Source organism: Herpailurus yagouaroundi, unplaced genomic scaffold, assembly GCF_014898765.1.
Source record: "Herpailurus yagouaroundi ecotype Mexico unplaced genomic scaffold, PumYag 77, whole genome shotgun sequence".
NCBI lineage: Eukaryota > Metazoa > Chordata > Mammalia > Carnivora > Felidae > Herpailurus > Herpailurus yagouaroundi.
In genome coordinates, this window is record NW_024412388.1 from 37,705,960 (window position 1) to 37,725,432 (window position 19,473).

The 19,473-nt window shown below is 45.6% G+C and overlaps 1 non-coding gene across 1 annotated transcript; it reads right to left on the bottom strand.

Annotated features, from left to right (window-relative positions):
- Positions 1 to 18,858: 18,858 nt before the first annotated feature.
- Positions 18,859 to 18,990, bottom strand: LOC121027899 (small nucleolar RNA SNORA72). The gene has a single exon (XR_005788981.1). It is a non-coding gene; the product is annotated as a small nucleolar RNA SNORA72 (small nucleolar RNA).
- Positions 18,991 to 19,473: the final 483 nt, after the last annotated feature.

The window sequence follows — 19,473 nt, forward strand, 5'->3', positions numbered from 1 at the left end:
ACCCTTCAGCGGCTTTCCTCAGACCACGAGCTCTATGAAGGCAGAGATTTTGTATGTTTTAGTCACCCATGTATTCCAAATACATAAATGTAGGGATGACAAATACAGCAGGGTGCTGGTGGCCATTGAGAAATGTGGTGGTCACAGAAACCCTTTCTAGGAGATGATGTGTGAGCAGAGACCTGAACAAAGGACCAAGAGCTTTGGTTCTCTGCGGCAAGTGTTTCTCGGAACAGGATATAGCGAATGCAAAGGACCTGAGGCCGAAATGAACTAGGTAGTGTTCATGGGACAGGAAAGCCCGTGTGGCTAGAATAGTGTGAGATCCAAGAGACTTGTTTAAAGTTGGTCTCTCAGCAAAGTTAATCTGTTAACTTTGAGACTGTCTTGCACATGGCCTCTTTCCCTGCTTCTGACACACGCTGACACATAGGAAGCACTTAAAAACTATTTTTTGAACGAATGGATTCAACTGAGCATGATGCAAATAGATTTAACCCTAATCAGCATATTTAACTCCATGTGCTTCAATTCAGCTCAATTTGACAGGACTTTTTTGTTTGTTTGTTTTCTGGATCTTCTAACCTCTGGAAACGAAGGCTGCGATTCTACACATTGAGGCAAGATTCTCTTAAGCTTTCTTAAACCTCAGTGGACTCATCTGTGAGGGGGGAATCTTAGCATTTGCCTTGCGTCTCCTGCGAGTGCGGTGAGGCTTAGCGGGTTATGAGTGTGGAAGGGCTCTGTGGACAAGAAAGCACTGGGGGCCTCCCGTCCTTGGAGATGATTGAGTGAGAGGAAGGGAGGACAGACATGTGGTCTTCTGCTCATGACATTCCACAAATCTGTGTTCCTCTGAGAGAATCTAAGCCCCAGATCTGAGAAGGTCTCTCTGTAGCTTCAAGCCCCCTCGGGGATACCCAGGGGACAGAAGTTCCCCTCTGGCTGGCAGCTGGTCTCTGCGTGCTTCCTCCCCTGGCCCGTGGGCTCTCCTATGTCTCCTCCCACAGGCCTCTTTCCCTCTGGGTCTCTGTACCTAGACTCTGATTCCTTTTTTCTTTTTCCATTAAAACACTTTTTGAGAGAGAGAGAGAGAGAGAGAGAGAACGCGAGTGTGGGAGAGGGGCAGAGGGGGAGAATCTCAAGCAGGCTCCACGTTCAGTCCGACACAGGGCTTGATCCCACGACCCTGGGATCGTGACCTGAGCTGAAATCAAGAGTTGGATGCTCAACTGACTGAGCCCCCCAGGCACCCGTCTTTTTTTCCTTTTTCAGTCTCAGGTAGGGGCAACAAGTTTAGTTAACAGCCCTTCTCCACGTGGCAGACCCTTGTTCTGGTCTTTCCCGCAAGTCCCGGCTCTACTGCGGCTGCCTCGGTGCTTTTCTTACCCCTTCGTGGCCAGTTCTTCCTCCCATTTCCGCCTTCCCTATATGTCCCCACCCTCATGTGTTTGGTGTATGAGCTTGGAAACGAACGTTTCTTTGAAAAAATATATAGTGTTGTTTTCTTTGTGTATGTTTTTAATTTATATAAATGGTATTTTGCTTTAGAGCACCTTCTGTTTCTTATTTTTTTCCACTTAACACATGTCTTTAAGGTCTATCCATATCATTGTATGTCCCTCTGGAGTCTGGTTCATTGCCACTAAGTGTGTGTGCTGCATGCCTACGCCACGTTTTTCTTGCCCACTCTCCGGTGACACCTTGCTCTTCAGGAGTGCCCTAATGAACACTCTCATACCTCTCCCCTCATGGACAGGGCGTGACACCCAGGAGGAGCGTTGCCCGGAGGGCCCTTATCTGGCTTTCATTTCCCTTAGTCCTGCCTGACTGTACCTCTGGAGCGCACAAGGGTTCAGGTTTCCCTAAGTCTTTGCCAGCATTTGGTATTATTCAACTTTTACGTTTACAGTCTGATGGGTGCAAAATGGCATCTTGGTTTTGATTTTACCAGTGAGGTTGAGTATCCCTCCTAAACTTCTTGGCCCTTTGGCTTTCGGCTTCCCTCACAGACTGTGGGGGGCCGGGTGGGTGGCATCCAGGTCTAACTCACCTCCATGTCTCTGGCGCCTGGCATGACGCCCCGTCCTGGGAAAGTGCTGGGGAATGCTTGACCAAGGACGGACCAAGAGAGTCCGTGCTGTGGTTGTGAAGGCGTGAGAGGTCCCAGGGGGCAGGGTGAGCGGGCCAGAGGGCCGGGACATTTATAGCTGGAGACAAGAGGGGGAAGCAGAGGAGACTGTAAAGCTAGGTTCAGAGTTTGTCGGTTGAGCCACAGGCTGGAGACCCAGCTGGAAACTTGCCCCAGCTTTGGGGTATTCATTCATTTGCTGTCTCTCGTTGGAGAGCGCGTTGGCCTGGGCTGAGCACGCCGAAGGGACGGGGGAGCCCTGGTGCCTCATGCCTGCTCTTTATTGCTTTTCTCACCTTTCCTGACCATGTGTCACTTCCTACCCAATTTCATTACAGCTCTTACTTTCTCTAGCCCCTTGCCCAAAGGTTCATCCCAGATGCATCTTCCTAACTCACTCTTTGCCTTTATCTTGGGACCAGAAGCTGCCGGGGCTCTTGGCAGGACCCGGCTTCAGGCCTGGGTCGCATCAGAAGCCCCGGCAGCCCCTGGCAGCGGGGACCGTGGCTGCTCCAGCGGGGGGACGGGCTCTGCACAGCCCACGGCCCCAGCCTGTGGCAGAGGGAATTCTCCACCGGAGTCTGCTCCCTTCTCTTCGGGGCCCTTCTTTTCCTTCCACATGGTTTGGCAGAGGCTGAAAGGCAGAAGATTATAGGCATGCAGTACAACCCCACAAACCAGCGTGAAACCCCGTGGTTGTCTTTTTCCACCCTCTGCCTCTACTTAGTTTTTCCTTTCTCTGAGGAACTGGGTTCCCAACATCTCCTCCTTCCCTGGGATCAATCAGTTGGCAGCCTGCTGCGGGAAATAAATTTGCATTCAATCATGCCCATGGCAACCGTCATAAGCGGGGCCTATGTTCCTGTCCTGGCTCCGTTCGGTTTAAAAGGCTTGGGGTTTACTAAACTAAGTGGACTAGAACCTAACTCTTAATAGCACATTTGAACAGAATTGAAGGAGGTTTTAGGACAGAACTATAAAGTGGCTTTTCTTCGAGGACTATTATTAATCATAAGAATAATCCCAGCAGTGCTTCTCGTTTTCCCGGCACGTTCCGACAGTCAAAACATGTTCCATTAGCCATCCCATGTGACACCTAACTCCCCCGGGACGACAATCTTCCTCGAGGCTTAGAACCGTGTTTCTCAATCCTTACCACGCATGCGGATTGCCTGGGGATCTTGTTACCCGGCACAGCCTGATTCAGTAGGTCTGGGGGTGGCCTGGGATTCTGCATTTCTAGCAAGATGCCAGGGGATGCTGATGCTGTAGTTCTGCGGCCACACCTGAGTAGTGAGAATGAGTGGCCCAAAATATGCGTGGATAAATGATGTCAGAGCCTGAATGTATTCCTTTCTTCTTCCTTCCTGTTTTTCTTTCTTCCTTCAACATACTTTCTTTTCTAAAAAAATTTTTAAAGTTGATTTATTTATTTTGAGAGAGAGAGAGAGAGAGAGAGCGAGCGCACAAGCAGGCTCCACATCATCAGCGCAGAACCCGACGTGGGGCTTGAACTCAAACTGCGAGATCATGACCTGAGCCAAGATCAAGAGTCAGATGCTTAACCGACTGTGCCACTCAGGTACCCTCCTCCTTCAATGTGCTTTCTTACTTTGCGCTAGCCGTGGTTCTAGGTGTGGGAGTGAGTGACCTTAAGAACACTTAGCAATGTTGGGGCACCTGGGTGGCTCAGTCAGTTAAGCATCCGACTTCGGCTCAGGTCATGGTCTCTCGGTTTGTCAGTTCCAGCCCCGCGTGGGGCTCTGTGCTGACAGCTCAGAGCCTGGAGCCTGCTTCAGATTCTGGGTCTCCCTCTCTCTCTGCCCTCCCCTGCTTGCACTCTGTCTCTCTCTGTCTCTCAAAAATTTTTTAAAAATAATAATATTATTAAAAATTAAAAAAAAATAATAATAAAATTTTTTTTAAATAATAATAAAAAAAACCCACTTAGCAACACACACAAGCACTGCCACATCAGATCACATCACCAGCTCTGGCACTGGGCATTAATGCTTTGGTGGTGGATGGAGGCAGGTCCGGAGGGTCTCGGGAGAGTGTGGGTAGCCAGGGAGTTTAGGGGTTTGCAGGGGGGCTCAGTGCGGGAGCTTCTCAATATTCACTACCAGTTATATAAAAGCCCTGGGCTATTATACAACAAGAGAAGTATCAGGCAGGGCTTCTGGCCTTGATGAGCTCACAGTGCAGCGGGAGAGCAGACATGAAACCACAAGGCTGTAGAACATTGTGGTAGCATTTAGAAACGCTGTGAGGGTAGGCCATTGCCTTTATCTGTCGCCTTCGCTGGTGTAGCCCCAGTCCTTGGGCAGTGGATGTCCTTCCTAGTGTAGAGTGGACATTCCATAAATGTTTGGGGGGCAGGGAATGAATGACTGAATAGGACACGGTGGGTGCAAATGAGGGAGTGGTCGGTTCTACCTAGGCAGGGTGCGGTGAGGCGGGGAGGAGTTGTTGGGGAAGGCTTCCCAAAGGAGGTGAGGTTGGATCCGGGTCTTAAGTAGCAGTGGGTGTCTGCCAGGCCTGGTGAGGGGGAGTGGACAGATCTGGAACAGGAGCTCCTGCTCAGCCCCACTGCCGCCTTGGTGCAGGAAGCTGGCAATCGTGTCCTGGATTTGGAATGCCGGCCACTCACCCGAAGCTCTCCTCCTCGGCTCCCTAGGAAGTCCTCCTTTTGGGAGACGGGGTCCTCCCTTTGGGGACTCCCTTCCCTCCAGGAAGATGACTCAAACCTGCTTGAGCATACTGTGTTCGCCGTGGGCTCAGGCCCAGGAAGGGATGTGTTGGCCGCTGGGGCCGGAGAGATGAATCAGTTGGCCCTCCAGGAACTCCTGGCAAGCCCTCCCCAAACTGGTCTCCTACTTCCTTCTCTCTCTCTCTGCTCCCCCTTTACATATTCAGTAACATTAATTAACTCATAATAATAATTTATTTTTTTATTAAATTTTTTTTAACGTTTATTCATTTTTGAGACAGAGAGAGACAGAGCATGAATGGGGGAAGGTCAGAGAGAGAGGGAGACACAGAATCTGAAATAGGCTCCAGGCTCTGAGCTGTCAGCACAGAGCCCGACGCGGGGTTCAAACTCATGGACCGCGAGATCATGACCTGAGCCTAAGTCGGACGCCCAACCAACTGAGCCACCCAGGAGCCCCAATAATAATTTAATATATTAAAGAGGTTTATCAAAATTTCCTTTGCCTTTGGGAACGAGCAGCTCTCATACCCCCACTTTATAAATGTGAAGACTGAGGCTTTTTGACAGAGTATTTGACACAGGACATAAGGGAGAATTGGAACTTCAACTCTGGACTCTGATTCTGAGTGCAATGAACCTGCCTAAGAGGCAACCTTTTAATCAACCAATTAGTCAATCAGTAAACAAATATTTATTGACTGTCCACTGTGGGCCAGGCTCTGTTCTAGGCTTTGGTCGGGGGGGGGTGCTCATCAGTGAACAAGAGACAGAATCTCTGCCCTTGTGAACTTTCTCTTTAATGGGGGAGACAGGCAATTACAAATCTGACATAAAATATAATATGGCAGATGATGATCCTGTGAACAAAAATAAAGCTGGGAAGGAGGATGGGGGCGAGGGTGCCAAGGGGTTGTGTTTACAATTTTAAGTTGGAGTGGTTAGGGACTGCTTCCCTGAGAAGGTGACTTTTGAATGAAGACTGGAATGGAGCAAGACTTACAGATATCTAGAAGAATGGTCCGGGCAGAGGGAAGTGCAAAGGCCCTGAGGTGAGTGTCCCCTTGCTCAAGGGCTCTAGAGCTCCTTTTGCTGTGAGTCTGTCCTCAGGCCTGCAGGGACAAGATTCTTTGTGCACCTGCTCTCCCCATAGCGCTCGGCGTGTGGCTCTGCTAAACCAGGGCTCTGGAACCTCTGCAACTTCTGGAGTGGGTGGTCACAAGCCCGGAGGCTATTGAGAGGCCACAGTGCTGGGATGCCCACTCTCCTGCTGCCCTGGGACGTGTCTCTTGAGCAGCAGCAGTCGTATTGAAAGGTTGATCTCCCCATTAGAAGGGATTTGTCAGCAGGAGCTAAGGCTTAGCAGCCTAAGCCGTGGGTCTCAAGGCTCAGACAGGTTCAGGGCCTGGAGGAGCTGACTCAGGCCTGGCTCCCCTGTGAATCAGGGAAAGGCCACCAGCTGAGACCACTGGGGTCAGAGTCAGGAGGAATTGCTTGGTGCCTCCAGGGGCACTGCCAAAGCCACTTGCATGGCCAGTATTCTTCCTGAGATCTGGGGGTAGCCCCAGTGCCCACGCCTGGCATGCGGAGCTGAGCGAGGCCCTGGGGCTCAGCCGGGTCCTGGAGCATAGGACTCTGCAGTCTCCCCAGGTACGTCCTCCTCTTCCACGGCTCTGGATACCATCTGCACACCAGTCATTCCCCACCTTCCTCCAGACTGCTCTCCTGAGGTCCTGCCGCCCACCCGATGTCTCCAAAGGATGTCCTATAAACCTCTGCAGCCGAATGCTGTCAAGATGGGACTCCCACCCTCCCCCCAGAGCTGCCCTTGTCAGTCGTAGCTAAGTCACCGTTTCATACACTGTGTAATGTATCCGGCTCACTTACATACTTTCCACAAAGTAAGGTCCTGTTACAGCCGCAGTGTATGGACTGGAGGACAGACGAAAGGAGGTCCAGTGACTGGTGCTACACTGCTTGATGCAGTCAGTTTCACCTCAGAAACCTACAGGAGGCTCCAAACCCCTCCATCTCCCCTGCCGTCGCCCCGTCCAGGCCACATGCCTGCTCGACTGAATTCCTCCAAAGGTTTCCTGCCTGCTCTCTGTGCTCATTCTCTCCAGTCCCTTCTCCCCCAGATCATTAGGAATGCACAGGGCTGATTACGTCACTTTCCACGGTTCTTTGGATAAAATGCAAACTCCTTACCGTGACCTAACAGGCCACGTGCAGCGTGGCTCCCGGTGGCCCCTCCTGACTTGTCCTCGGGCTCTGGCTCAGCTCACACCAACCCCACTGGCTCGCTTTTGGTTCCTTAAATGACACACTCCTTCCCACTCAGGGCCCTGCCATGCGTGGCTTTCTCTGTGCGCAATACTCTGCCACTGCCGGGCTTGTCACTGCGCAGGTGTCAGCGGAAACGTCATGCCGTCAGGAAGCCTCTCTTGTCTTCTTTTCAGGTCTCATCACTGTGTCAGATGTTCCCCGGGCTCCCTGGACTCCACTTTGATGACCTCTGGGTAGACTGCAATTAGCCAATTACCTGGCTCCTTACCTGTTGAGTACCTGGCTTCCCTGCAGGGTGCTGAGGCCCGTGAGGCAGGGCCTGGGTCTGTGTTCCCAGCTGGATCGCCGGCACGCCACCTGGCATGCCGTGGGGGCCCAGTAGATGCCAGAGAACGAGCCAATGGCATTTTCTTTTCACTGGGTTCCTTATCGTTCCCCTTCACACATCGCACGCTCAGCCTAAGCTGCCTTCCTGTTGCCCTTCACAGACCCCGTTCAGTCCAGCCTCTGCCTCTGCTCTTGCTGGACCTGCAGCCTGACGCCCGCCACTGCTCTTCTGTGGCCCACGGTCTCCGCTCTCTGGCCTCGCCTCCAGCGGGCCCTCCTTCTGTGCACCAACAGGATGAGGGTCGCTGGTTCTCGCCGTGCTGTTTCTCCTCCAGGGCTGTCCGCGCGGGAACTCTTGACCTGAGCTCCGTGCAGGCAGGAACCACGTCCTGTCCCCAGTGCCCTCCCCAGAGGGGATAAGCTCGGGCCGGGTGCAAGCGTGTGCAGGGGAAGGTGCACCGAGTCAGGCTGCGGGTGGCCTCTGCTGCCTCCATTTCTCTGGCTCCCTGGGAGGCGAGCCCCTCATCCCTACCACCTCTGTCTGGAGCATCTGAGTACAGATCCTCATGCGGTAGACCCCGCAAGTGAGTTTGATTGTGAGAAAGAGACAGTGGAAACAGCAAGAGTTTTGGAGTCAGACAGTTCTAGACTAAAAACCTATTTCTGTTAGGTTGAACCACACGAAATGGCCCTTTGTAGGCCCAAAGCTATTGACTGTCAGTGGCTCAGTTTAATATGTACTCCGAGGCAGCTGATCTGATCTCTTTTATTTCTTTTTCTTTTTGTTTAAATTCAAGTTAGTTAACATAGAGTGCAATAATGATTTCAGGAATAGAATTTAGTGATTCATCACTTACATGTAATACCCAGTGCTCATCCCAACAGGTGCCCATCATCCATTTAGCCCTTCCCCTCACCCAGCACCCTGCCAGCAGCCCTCAGTTTGTTCTCTGTATTTAAGAGTCTCTTATGGTTTGTTCTTTCCCTGTTTTTATCTTATTTTTGCTTCTCTTCCCCTATGTTCATCCATTTGTTTCTTAAATTCCACAAATGAGTGAAATCATATATTTGTCTTTCTCTGACTGACTTATTTCGTTTAGCCTAATATACTCTGGTCCATCCATATTGCTGCAAATGGCAAGATTTCATTCTTTTTGATCACGGAGTAATATTCCATTGTATATATATACATCTTCTTTATCCATTCATCCATCGATGGACATTTGGGCTCCTTCCATAACTTGGCCAAAATGCTATAAACATTGGGGTACATGTGCCCCTTCGAATCAGCATTTTTGTATCCTTTGTGGTCTGATCTCTTTTAGACTTAGTTTTTTCATCTGTGAAATGGGAGTAGAGCTTCATTTACAGAGTTGAGGAGAGGAGAAAATGAAGCTGTATGGCACTGTGGGTAAAAGCTTGAGTTCTGGAGCCAATTTTGAACCCTGGATCCAACCAACCATTGTATTGGGGTTCCTAATTGCAAACAACAGCGTCCATTATAGCCGGATTAATCAGAGAAGAAATGTATTACAAGATCTTGGCCAGCTCACAGAATTTCTAGAGGGCCCCAGAAATGAGGCCTGACTAAACTATAGGGGAATTTTTAGTGAAAACACCACTGCCCCATCACTCAGTCCCTACGGCATTCAGAGATGGATGACAGAGGCTCTGTCACTGCTGTCCCCGAAGAACTGGATGCCTCTGCCACTGCCCTGGCCACAAGATCAATCCTTCCACCTGGTGGCCTCCTTCTGAACTCAGGTTTCACATAGGTGTGTCTGATTGATGGCACCTGGGTCATGTGTCTGAATCTGAGCCACAAAGGGGTCTGAAGATGAGGCATTTCTGACCTTAACCTGGTGAATGTTGGACTCATGATGCAGAAGCAATGAAAATGTAGAGAGAGCATTCAGTGATGACAGCCATATGCTATTGCTTCTTACTAGCTCAGGCAAGAAATTTATTTTCTGTGAACCCCACTTTTCTGATCTACAAAATAGGGGATAATAGCAATATCTATCTCATAGGGTTGTTATGGGGATTAAATGCACTGATTTGTGAAAGACCCTTAGAAGAGAACCTGGCCTTTAGTAAATTCTGAATAGATGCTAGCTATAGTTATTATGATATTTATATTAATGGATTTGAGCTCTCTTGGCACAAAGTCAAGCACAGAGAAGATGCTGTGTAAACTTTTGTTGATTGAAAATCCTGGACGGAGATGTTAGTGTCCAGGATTTCTCTCAGCCAGCCCGGAGCACTGTAGTGCAGTCTGCACTGGCTGATTGTTAACTTTTTCAGGAATTCCACGAGCGGGTTAACGTCACGTTGGTAACTTGAAATATGCCATCTTGGGAGAATTTACACCACGGCAATTGGCAAAGGCTACAAATCAAGGCTTCCCTCTTGCTAGAAGCAGCTTCACTCACCAGTTAAGCATTTACTGGCACACCGCAGACTGGGAGCTGGGGTAGGAGGTGCGTAGAGCACCCAGCACTGTATGCCATCTTCCTTGGACCTTTTGCATGTGGCCCTTCTCCCTGGTTAGCAAATTCTTAGCATCAACTTTATTTTCCAAATGTCAGGATACACGGATGAACCCCTGGATTCATGGCTTCTCCATGTTTCCCTGGGTGGATACCTCTTTTGCACTGACGAGTCCTCTGTCAGTCCTCTGAGGGTGGCTCCAGCCCCAAGCACGAAGTCTGGCACATGGTAGTTCAGGAGGCATTTATTTTTTTTTTTTAATTTTTTTTTCAACGTTTTTTATTTATTTTTGGGACAGAGAGAGACATAGCATGAACGGGGGAGGGGCAGAGAGAGAGGGAGACACAGAATCGGAAACAGGCTCCAGGCTCTGAGCCATCAGCCCAGAGCCCGACGCGGGGCTCGAACTCACGGACCGCGAGATCGTGACCTGGCTGAAGTCGGACGCTTAACCGACTGCGCCACCCAGGCGCCCCAGGAGGCATTTATAGAATGGCTAGGTGGACAAGGTCTGTAGAGCTGGAACCCCGCCCCCCTCACCCCCTACCCCCCGGCCCGCCCACTGCTTGACAACAGTTTGTTCTCCTTCCCTGTTGCCCTCAGAAAGAAATCAGCACTCCTGACTTCCTTCCTCATGCCCTTCGCCATGTGGATCATGTAAGAAGGGAGTGTGGTAGAAGTCGGGAGGGGGAAGGGCCACGCCAATGTTGGTGAACCTTGTAAGGGAGGCTTGGGGGGGGCTGCCTCCTGCTTTGGAAACATTCCTCTGATTGCTCTGCACAGCTCAGCAGGCTGCCCTGGCTTAGGACGAAAAGGAGGGAGAGGCAAACACCCTTCATTTTAATTAAAGCCAACTTTACATTGTTATTCCATTTGCCTGTGTTATTGCACGAGCTTACAATAAAGTTATATGGTGCCCCCAGGGCTGCTGGAGTTGCGTGATAGAATGTGTCCAAGTTCAGCACTCCAGGACTGTGCTTGGCTTCTCTGCAGGGTGAACCAGAGCCAGCCCCGGTCCTCTTTGGGGTTCCAAGTCATTGTTCAGGCTCGGGTCTGTTAGCAGCGCCTTTATTTACATTTCATTCATTTGAAAAACATTTATCTAGTACTTTCTATGTGCCCAGCGGTGGACTAGGTGCTGAGTCTACCTCTGGCACACTGCTGCATGCCCCCTGGAGTACGCATACCCCAGGCTCCAGGACCTGGCCCTGATCATTCTCTCTCCAACGACACAAATCTCCATGTGGACACTCCCTGCGCCACTCCAAATTATTCTGGTCTTCCTTCCTTTGTTCCGAGGAGGCATCCGTAATTGAACTAACCAACCTTTTACATTTAGCAATTTCCTAAGTTCCTTCCTATCTGACATTTCTTCCGGTTCTCACATAACACTTGCCTGCTCTTCAATATTCAGTGCAGATGCCACTTCCTCCTTGCAGCTTCCGCTGGTCACACCTTTCTCCAGGCCCCCTTGGTGCTCTCTTTGCCCCCTTTTCATGAATTTTATCACAAGTTTTAAAACTCTTTAAAATTATGAGCAGAAGAGATGAATAGACGTTTTTCTAAGGAAGACACGCAGATGGCCAACAGACATGTGAAAAGATGCTCAGCGTCACTTATCATTAGGGAAATACAAATCAGAACCCCAATGGGCTATCACCTCACACCTGTCAGAATGGCTAAAGTCAAGAGCACAAGAAGCAACAGGTGTTGGTGAGGATGTAGAGAAAGGGGCAGCCTCCTGCACTATTAGTAGGAATGCAAACTGGCCCAGCCATTCTGGAGAACAGTACGGAGACGCCTCAAAAAGTTAAAAATAGAACTACTCTATGATCCAGCAAAGAATTTACTCAAAGAATACAAAAATGCTAATTCAAAGGGATACATGCACTTCAATGTTTATAGCAGCAATACCTACAATAGCCAAACTATAGAAACAGCCCAAGTGTCCATCGATTGATGAATGGATAAAGAAGAGGTGGTATATATTTGCAACAGAATATTACTCAGCCATAAAAAAGAATGAAATCTTGCTATTTGCAACAACATGGATGGAACTGGAGAGGATTATGCTAAGCGAAAATAAGTCAGTAGGAGAAAGACAAATACCATGTGATTTCACTCATATGTGGAATTTAAAAAACAAAACAAAGAACAAAGGGAAATAAAAAAGAGAGAGGGAGGCAAACCAAGAACAGACTCGTAACTGTAGAGAGGAAACTTGATGGATACCCGAGGGGAGGTGGGTAGTGGGATGGGTAAAATAGGTGATGGAGATTAAGGAGCGCACTTGTGATGAGCACTGGGTGTTGTAAGGAAGTGTTGAATCACTATATTGTGCACCTGAAACTAATATTACACTGTATGCTAACTGGGATTTATTTATTTTTTAAATTTTATTTTTTATTAAAAATATTTTTAATGTTTATTTATTTTTGAGAGAAAGAGAGAGAGAGAGAGAGAGCGCGCGTGCAAGTGGGGGAGGGGCAGAGAGAGAGGGAGACACAGAATCCGAAGCAGGCTCCAGGCTCTGAGCTGTCAGCACAGAGCGTGATGCAGGGCTCAAACTCATGAACTGCAAGCTCGAAGACAGACACTTAACTGACTGAGCAACCCAGACGCCCCCACAGTATGCATTCTTTTGTGTATGCTTTCTTTGTGCTAAGTTTTTGTATTTTGTTTTTTTCCCCTCATTTTTGCCATTCTGCTGGGTTTGTAGTTATATCATTTGGTAATTTTAACTGGAATTTACAGATGATTAATGACTTTGAGTACTTTTAAATGCACTTATCGGTATATCTTCCTTTGTGAAGTGACTGTTCAGGTGTTTGCTCAGTTTTCATTGGATTATTTGTTATTTTATTATTAAGAATTCCTTATTATATTCTGAATATAAGTATCAGGCAAGCTATATTGATCTTTCTTTCTTTCATTATTTTTTAATGTTTATTTATTTTGATAGAGAGAGCATGAGCAGGGGAGGGGCAGACAGAGAGAGAGAGAGAGAGAGAGAGAGAGAGAATCCCAAGAAGGCTCCATGCTCAGCACAGAGACCAATGTGGGGCTCAGTCTCTTGACCCTGGAATCATGACATGAACCGAAATCAAGAGTTGGACACTCAACCAACTGAGCCACCTAGGTGGCCTTATATTGATTTTTCTTAATCTCTCTCTCTCTCTCTCTTTTTTTTTTTTATTTGAGAGAGAGAGAGCTAGCAGGGGGAAAAGGGACAGAGGAGAGAGAGAGAATCCCAAGCAGGCTCCACAGCCAGCATGGAGCCTGACGTGGAGCTCGATTCCATGACCATGAGATCATGACCTGAGCTGAAATCAGGAGTTGGACGCTCAACTTACTGAGTCACCCAGGAGCCCCTCTTAATATCTTTTGCTGAACAAAAGTTTTAAAATTTGATGTAGTTCAATTTGTCCAGTTTTTTACTTTATGTTAACGTTTTTTGTATCCTAGGAAATTTTTGCTTTGTTCAAAGTCACAAATATATTCGTCTCTGTTTTCTTCCAGAAGTTTTAGTTTTAACTTTTAAATTTAGTTCTATCAGCAATTAAAAAAATTTTTTTTTAAATTTTACATTTATTCATTTTTGAGAGACGGAGACAGAGCACAAGTAGGGGAGGGGCAGAGAGAGCCGGAGACACAGAATCCGAAGCAGGCTCCAGGCTCTGAGCTGTCAGCACAGAGCCCGACACGGGGCTCGAACCCACAAATCGTGAGATCATGACCTGAGCCGAAGTTGGGCGCCCAACGGACTGAGCCACCCAGGCGCCCCTCAGCAATTTTGAGTTAATCATTTTTGGTATGGGGTGAGGTAGTGGTTGGTGTTCATTTTTACCCAGTTATTCTAGCACTATTTGTTGAAGAGAGTTTCCTTTTCTTATTAAATTGAATTGATAAAAAATCAGTTGAGGATATATGTAGGAATCTATTCTGCATTCTGTGCTCTTATACCCTTGTCTATCTTTATGCCCCTTCCAACTTTTCTTGGTTACTGTAGCTTTGTAATAACTCTTGAAATTAAGTAATCTTAAGTCCTCTAACTGTTCTTTTACAAGATTGTTTTGGTTATTCTGGGTCATTTGCTTTTTCATATAAATTCTTCAGAAAGGGCTGTTGTGATTTTGACTGAGATTGTATTGAATATATCAATTTATTTGGGGGAGAATTGATATCTTAACCACATTAAGCCTACCAATTCATGAAAATGGCATGCCTTTCCATTTCCTTAGACCTTCTATTTCTTTCAGCAATGTTTTTTAGTTTTCAGTATAGAGGTCTTGTACATATTTTGCTAAATTTATCCCTAATTTTTTTGTTTCTTTGATGCTATTTTAAATATTAAAATTTTTTCATTTTAATTTTTCAATTTTAGTATATATATATATATATATACACACACACACACACACAGATATACTTGATATTTAAACTGACCTTGTATCTTGCATTCTTGCTAAAGTCATAAAGTCATTAATAAGTTCTAATAATTTTTTTTTATAAACTTCTTAGGATTTTCTGTGTTCAAAAGTATGTCATCTGTGAATGAAGACACTTCTACTTCTGCCTTTGCAATATTTATGCCATTTTTTTTTCTTGCCTATTGCACGGACTAAGATCCCCTCTACAAATGTTAATAAAGATGGTAAGAGTGGCATCCTTGAATTGTTTCTGATTTTAGGGGAAAAAAGAGCTTAATATTTCATTATTAAGCATGATATTAGCTGTAGGTTTTTCACAGCTATCTTTTATCAGATTGATAAAGTTTTATTCCTAGATTTCTGAGAGTTTTTATTATGAATGTGTATTGAATTTCATCAAATAATGTTTTTACTATCTACTGAGATAGTAATTTGATTTTCTGCTTTATTGTGTTAATGTGAATAGTTGCATACTCTTGAGATGCAATAAACTGTTTTTTAAGTTTATTATTTATTTTGAGAGAGAGAGCGAGCAAGCATGAGTAGGGGAGGGGCAGAGAAAGAGGGAGAGGGACAATCCCAAGCAGGCTCCATGCTGTTAGCACAGAGCTTGATGCGAGGCTTGATTTCATGACTGTGAGATCATGACCTGAGCCAAAATGAAGAGTCAGGGGCTTAACTGATTGAGCCACCCAGGTGCATCTGTAATTTTCCTTTCTTATATTAAAAACATTTTTTTAATGTTTATTTATTTTTGAGAGAGAGAGAGAGAGACAGAGAGCATAAGCGGGGTAGGGGCAGAGAGAGAGGGAGACATAGAATCCAAAGCAGGCTCCAAGTTCTGAGCTGTCAGCACAGAGCCTGATGTGGGGCTTGAACTCACGAACTATGAGATCATGACCTGAGCCAAAGTCGGATGCTTAATCGACTGAGCCACCCAGGCACCCCAATTTTCTTTTCTTATAATGTCCTTGCCTATTTTTGGTATGAGGAGTATACTTATCTCATTTAATGAGTTGGAAAGTGTTCCCTCCTACTATATTTTTGAAAGAGTTTTGTATTATTGATTCATGAAGGGTTTGAAAGAATTCATGATGAAAACAGATGGAATTTTATTTGTGGGAATTTTTAAAACATTACAAATTCAATTTCTTTAAAGATATAGGGCTAGCCAGATTTTCTATTCTTGTGTCAATGTTGGCAAATTATTTCTTTTAAAGAATGTTAGTTTCATCCACGTTGTTGAATTGATTAGCAGAAAATTGTTCATAATATTCCCTTATATCATTTTAATGTCTGTAGGATCTGTACTGATGTCTTCTCTTTTATTTCTGATATTGGCAGTTTGTGTCTTCTCTCTTTTTCTTGATCATGTAGCTATGGGCTTATCAATTTTATCCATCTCTTCAAAGCACCATATTTTTATTTTGTTGACCTTTCTTTATTGTTTATTTTCTATTTTAATGTATTATGCTCTTATCTTTAATAATTTTTTTTCTTCTAGTTACTTGGTGACACATTTTCTAGATTCTTTTAGGATGGAAACTTGGATAACTTATTTTAAGTCATTCTTCTTTTTCAATATAAACATGTAAAGTTATAAAATTTCCTCTAAGCACTGTTTTAGCTACATCTTACTAAGTTTATCTTGTATTTTTGTTATCATTCTATGCTCGTGCTGTCTCTCCATTCAGGTCTGTGCTCAACTGTCAGTTTCTTAGAGTCTTTCCCTGGTTAATTTATATAAACTAGCCCCTTTATCCCTATAAGTCTTTATCCTTTTACCCTGCCTTATTTTTTCATATCATCTGATATTATATTCTAACCCATTGATATATTATATTACACATGCATATATTATACATGATGTGATATTGTTATAATTTAGTTGTTCAACTTTTTATTGTCTATCTTCTCTACTAAACTCCTTGAAGGCAGGGACTATTTATTTTGTTCACTGATACATCCCAACACTTTAGAAGAGATCCGTAAATATTTGTTGAATAAAGGAATAAATAATTTAAGACCCTGTGCAGATATTCCCTTCATGGAAGTCTTATCTGACAGCCTTCTCCAATTCTCAGACAAGTTCTCCTCACTTGTTTATAATGTTTTTATACTTGCTCATACTTCAACTGATTATAACTGTAACTTTATTGTCTGTCTCAGTCTCCCCCACTGGCCACCTGTCCAAGGGCAAGGACTATGTCTCAATTCACCCGTGCCCCAAACATGGCCCAACACAGAAGAGATTAGCAAATGTTTGACAAATGAGTAAATGAAGTGTCACCAATCACTCCTGCCTTGCAAATCAGCTGTGAGCTAGATTTGTCTGTTAGACCAGAGGCCACCCCACGAATCTGGAAGATTTCAAGTAGAAAAAGCTTTGAAGTTTAAAAGCTGATATTGTTTATCTGTGATTTAGGCAATGAAAGAAGCCTGCACCATGCGTTCCAGTTTAGAAAGCACTTTCGTATACATTATCCCATTGGGCCTTCACAACATTCCTGGGAGGAAGACAGTGTTATCCTCTTTTTCCAGATGAGGAAGTACAAGTTCAGAAAGTTGAAACCATGTAACCAAGAACTGGGGAAATGGAGGCTGGATCCGAGGTTCCTGAATTTTCTAGTCTTTTCACAGCACCATAGAAAGAGGCATGTATGTGACATAGAGGCAGGATGGGTTCCAAGCCCTCATTGACCAGGTTGCGGGAGGTTTGATATCTGTTGAGGTGGATGGGATTAGCAGGGGTCAGGATGCATGCACAGGCTGATGTGGGCACTGGGCTCAGTCTTTGTTGCTTTGATCCACAGACTCAGTCTTACGTAAGGAAAAGAGTTCCTGAATTTGAAACCTGGCCTCTCATACTATTAGTGAGGACCTGGTGCAAAGGACTTTCCCTCTCTAGACTTTGGTTTTCACATCTCTAAAATGGGGCTTAAACACCTACCTCCTAGAATTGCTGTGAGAATAACGAGAGGTTTGTGTAAATGGATCTTCAAGGGGCATTTGTAAAGCATCCCCTCTCCCTAAGGTAATTTTCACTGGGTCCCTGAAATGTCCTTGCATTCATAATATTTCCCCCGATGGTTTACCTCTCATTGATATTGGACAAAGGAGAGAGGAAAGGATGGCAGAGCTGGGTAGGGGGTGAGTTCTTCCAGGGACCACTGTCCTATTATATCTGGGCTCCCAGTTGGTAAGAAATGGCTCCAGTCCCATGGGGGCAGTCCGGGGGGGGGGGAGGGGGGATACTGGTTGGTACCAGTACCAACTATGGGGTAAGGTCAGTTGGTACCAAACCACAGCATTTATTGGGAACCTAATAATAATAACAACAGTGACCATTTACTGACTGCTATTTATCATTTATTCTGTACATAGAACAGGTCTGAGCCCCAATTCCCTGGCAGATCCTGGAGGTCCCTCCTCTCAGGCGATACCAGTTTCCTTTTCCCTAATCTCTGGGTGGTTTGATTCTGTTCCCTGCACCCCAATGTCTGGCTGTGATCCTGCTTCAACTCAGACCTCTTTTGGGCTCCCTCCCCTAATGTCAGCAGCAGCATGGATTGGACATGGTGTGATCTGACTGCACCTTATCTTTTCATGCGCATCTTGGCCACTTAAAGCCTACATCCCACTCCTCAGACTCCTATCAGCCTTTCCTGGAACATGCCCAATGCCATCTTACCTCTAGGCCTCTGCCAGTGCTATTCCCTTTGTCTGGAGCACCCTTTCACAAAATCCCCACTGGCTCTTGATCTCTGCCCAATTTGATGATTTTCCCCCAGACTACTTAATCTGTCCAAACCTAACCTGTTTTGGTTAGATGGACTATGAAGCCATAGGCCTTAAATCCCAGTGGATCCAGGGTAGGGGTGCCAGGCTTAGCAAATAAAAATACAGGACACCTAGTTAAATTGAATTTCAGATAAACAATGCATAGTTTTATTTTAATTAAAAAAATTAAAAAAAATTTTTATTAAAATTTTTTTGACGTTTTTTCATTTTTGAAAGACAGAGAGACACAGCGCAAGCAGGGAGGGGTAGAGAGAGAGGGAGACACAGAATCCAAAGTAGGCTCCAGGCTCTGAGCTGTCAGCACAGAGCCTGACATAGGGCTCAAAACCATGAACCGTGAGATCACAACCTGAGCCAAAGTCGGACGCTTAACCAACTGAACCACCCAGCGCCCCTAAAAAAAAATTTTTTTTAAAAACAAGCTCTAGCCAATTTTATTAAGAAAAATTTTACATGATTTACTTTTCACCACTCTGTTCTGGCATGCTTCAAATGATATCAGAATCACCTAGAAAATAAAACATAAAAGTTTTACAATTTGTTTAATGGCAACTGGTAATCATCAAATTAGCAATGGTTATCTTCAAAAATTATTACACTAGCTTTGCTGTCATTTCTCAAGGATGACCAGATACTTAGAGTCACAGACATTTTCCACAGACGCATCATGTAAGTCAGACTTGGTTTATCACCAGCATTGATAAAACTAGACCTAGGGAAAGAACTAAGTCTGGGGACACATGCATGGTCTTAACATAGTGAATGTTTAGCCTGCCTTGATTATTACAAAATCAGAACAGTGAGAATATTCACGTAAATTTTTTTTAATGCTTATTTATTTGAGAGAGAGAGAGAGAGAGAGAGAGAGAGAGAGGGTGAGGGGCAGAGAGAGAAAGAGGGAGACACAGAATCTGAAGCAGGCTCCAGGCTCTGAGCTGTCAGCACAGAGCCCAATGTGGGCTTGAACTCACAAACTGTGAGATCGTGACTTGAGCTGAAGTCAGACGCTTAACCAACTGAGCCACCCAGGCACCCCTGAATAGTTTTTAGTATAAGTATGTCTGTACAATATTTGAGATACACTTACGCTGAAAATTATTTGTTGTATACCTGAAATTCAAGTTTAACTGGACATTCTGTATTTTATCTGGCAACCCTAATCCGAGTTTGTATACATATAGTAGCTCTGCAACCTCCTGGGAAGGGGGATGCTTCTGTTATGGCTCAGACTGAGGAGGACCTGGGAGCCTGGAAAAGAATTGGCCTGAGGGCCCATCTGGTCTAGGGCCCCTGCATTA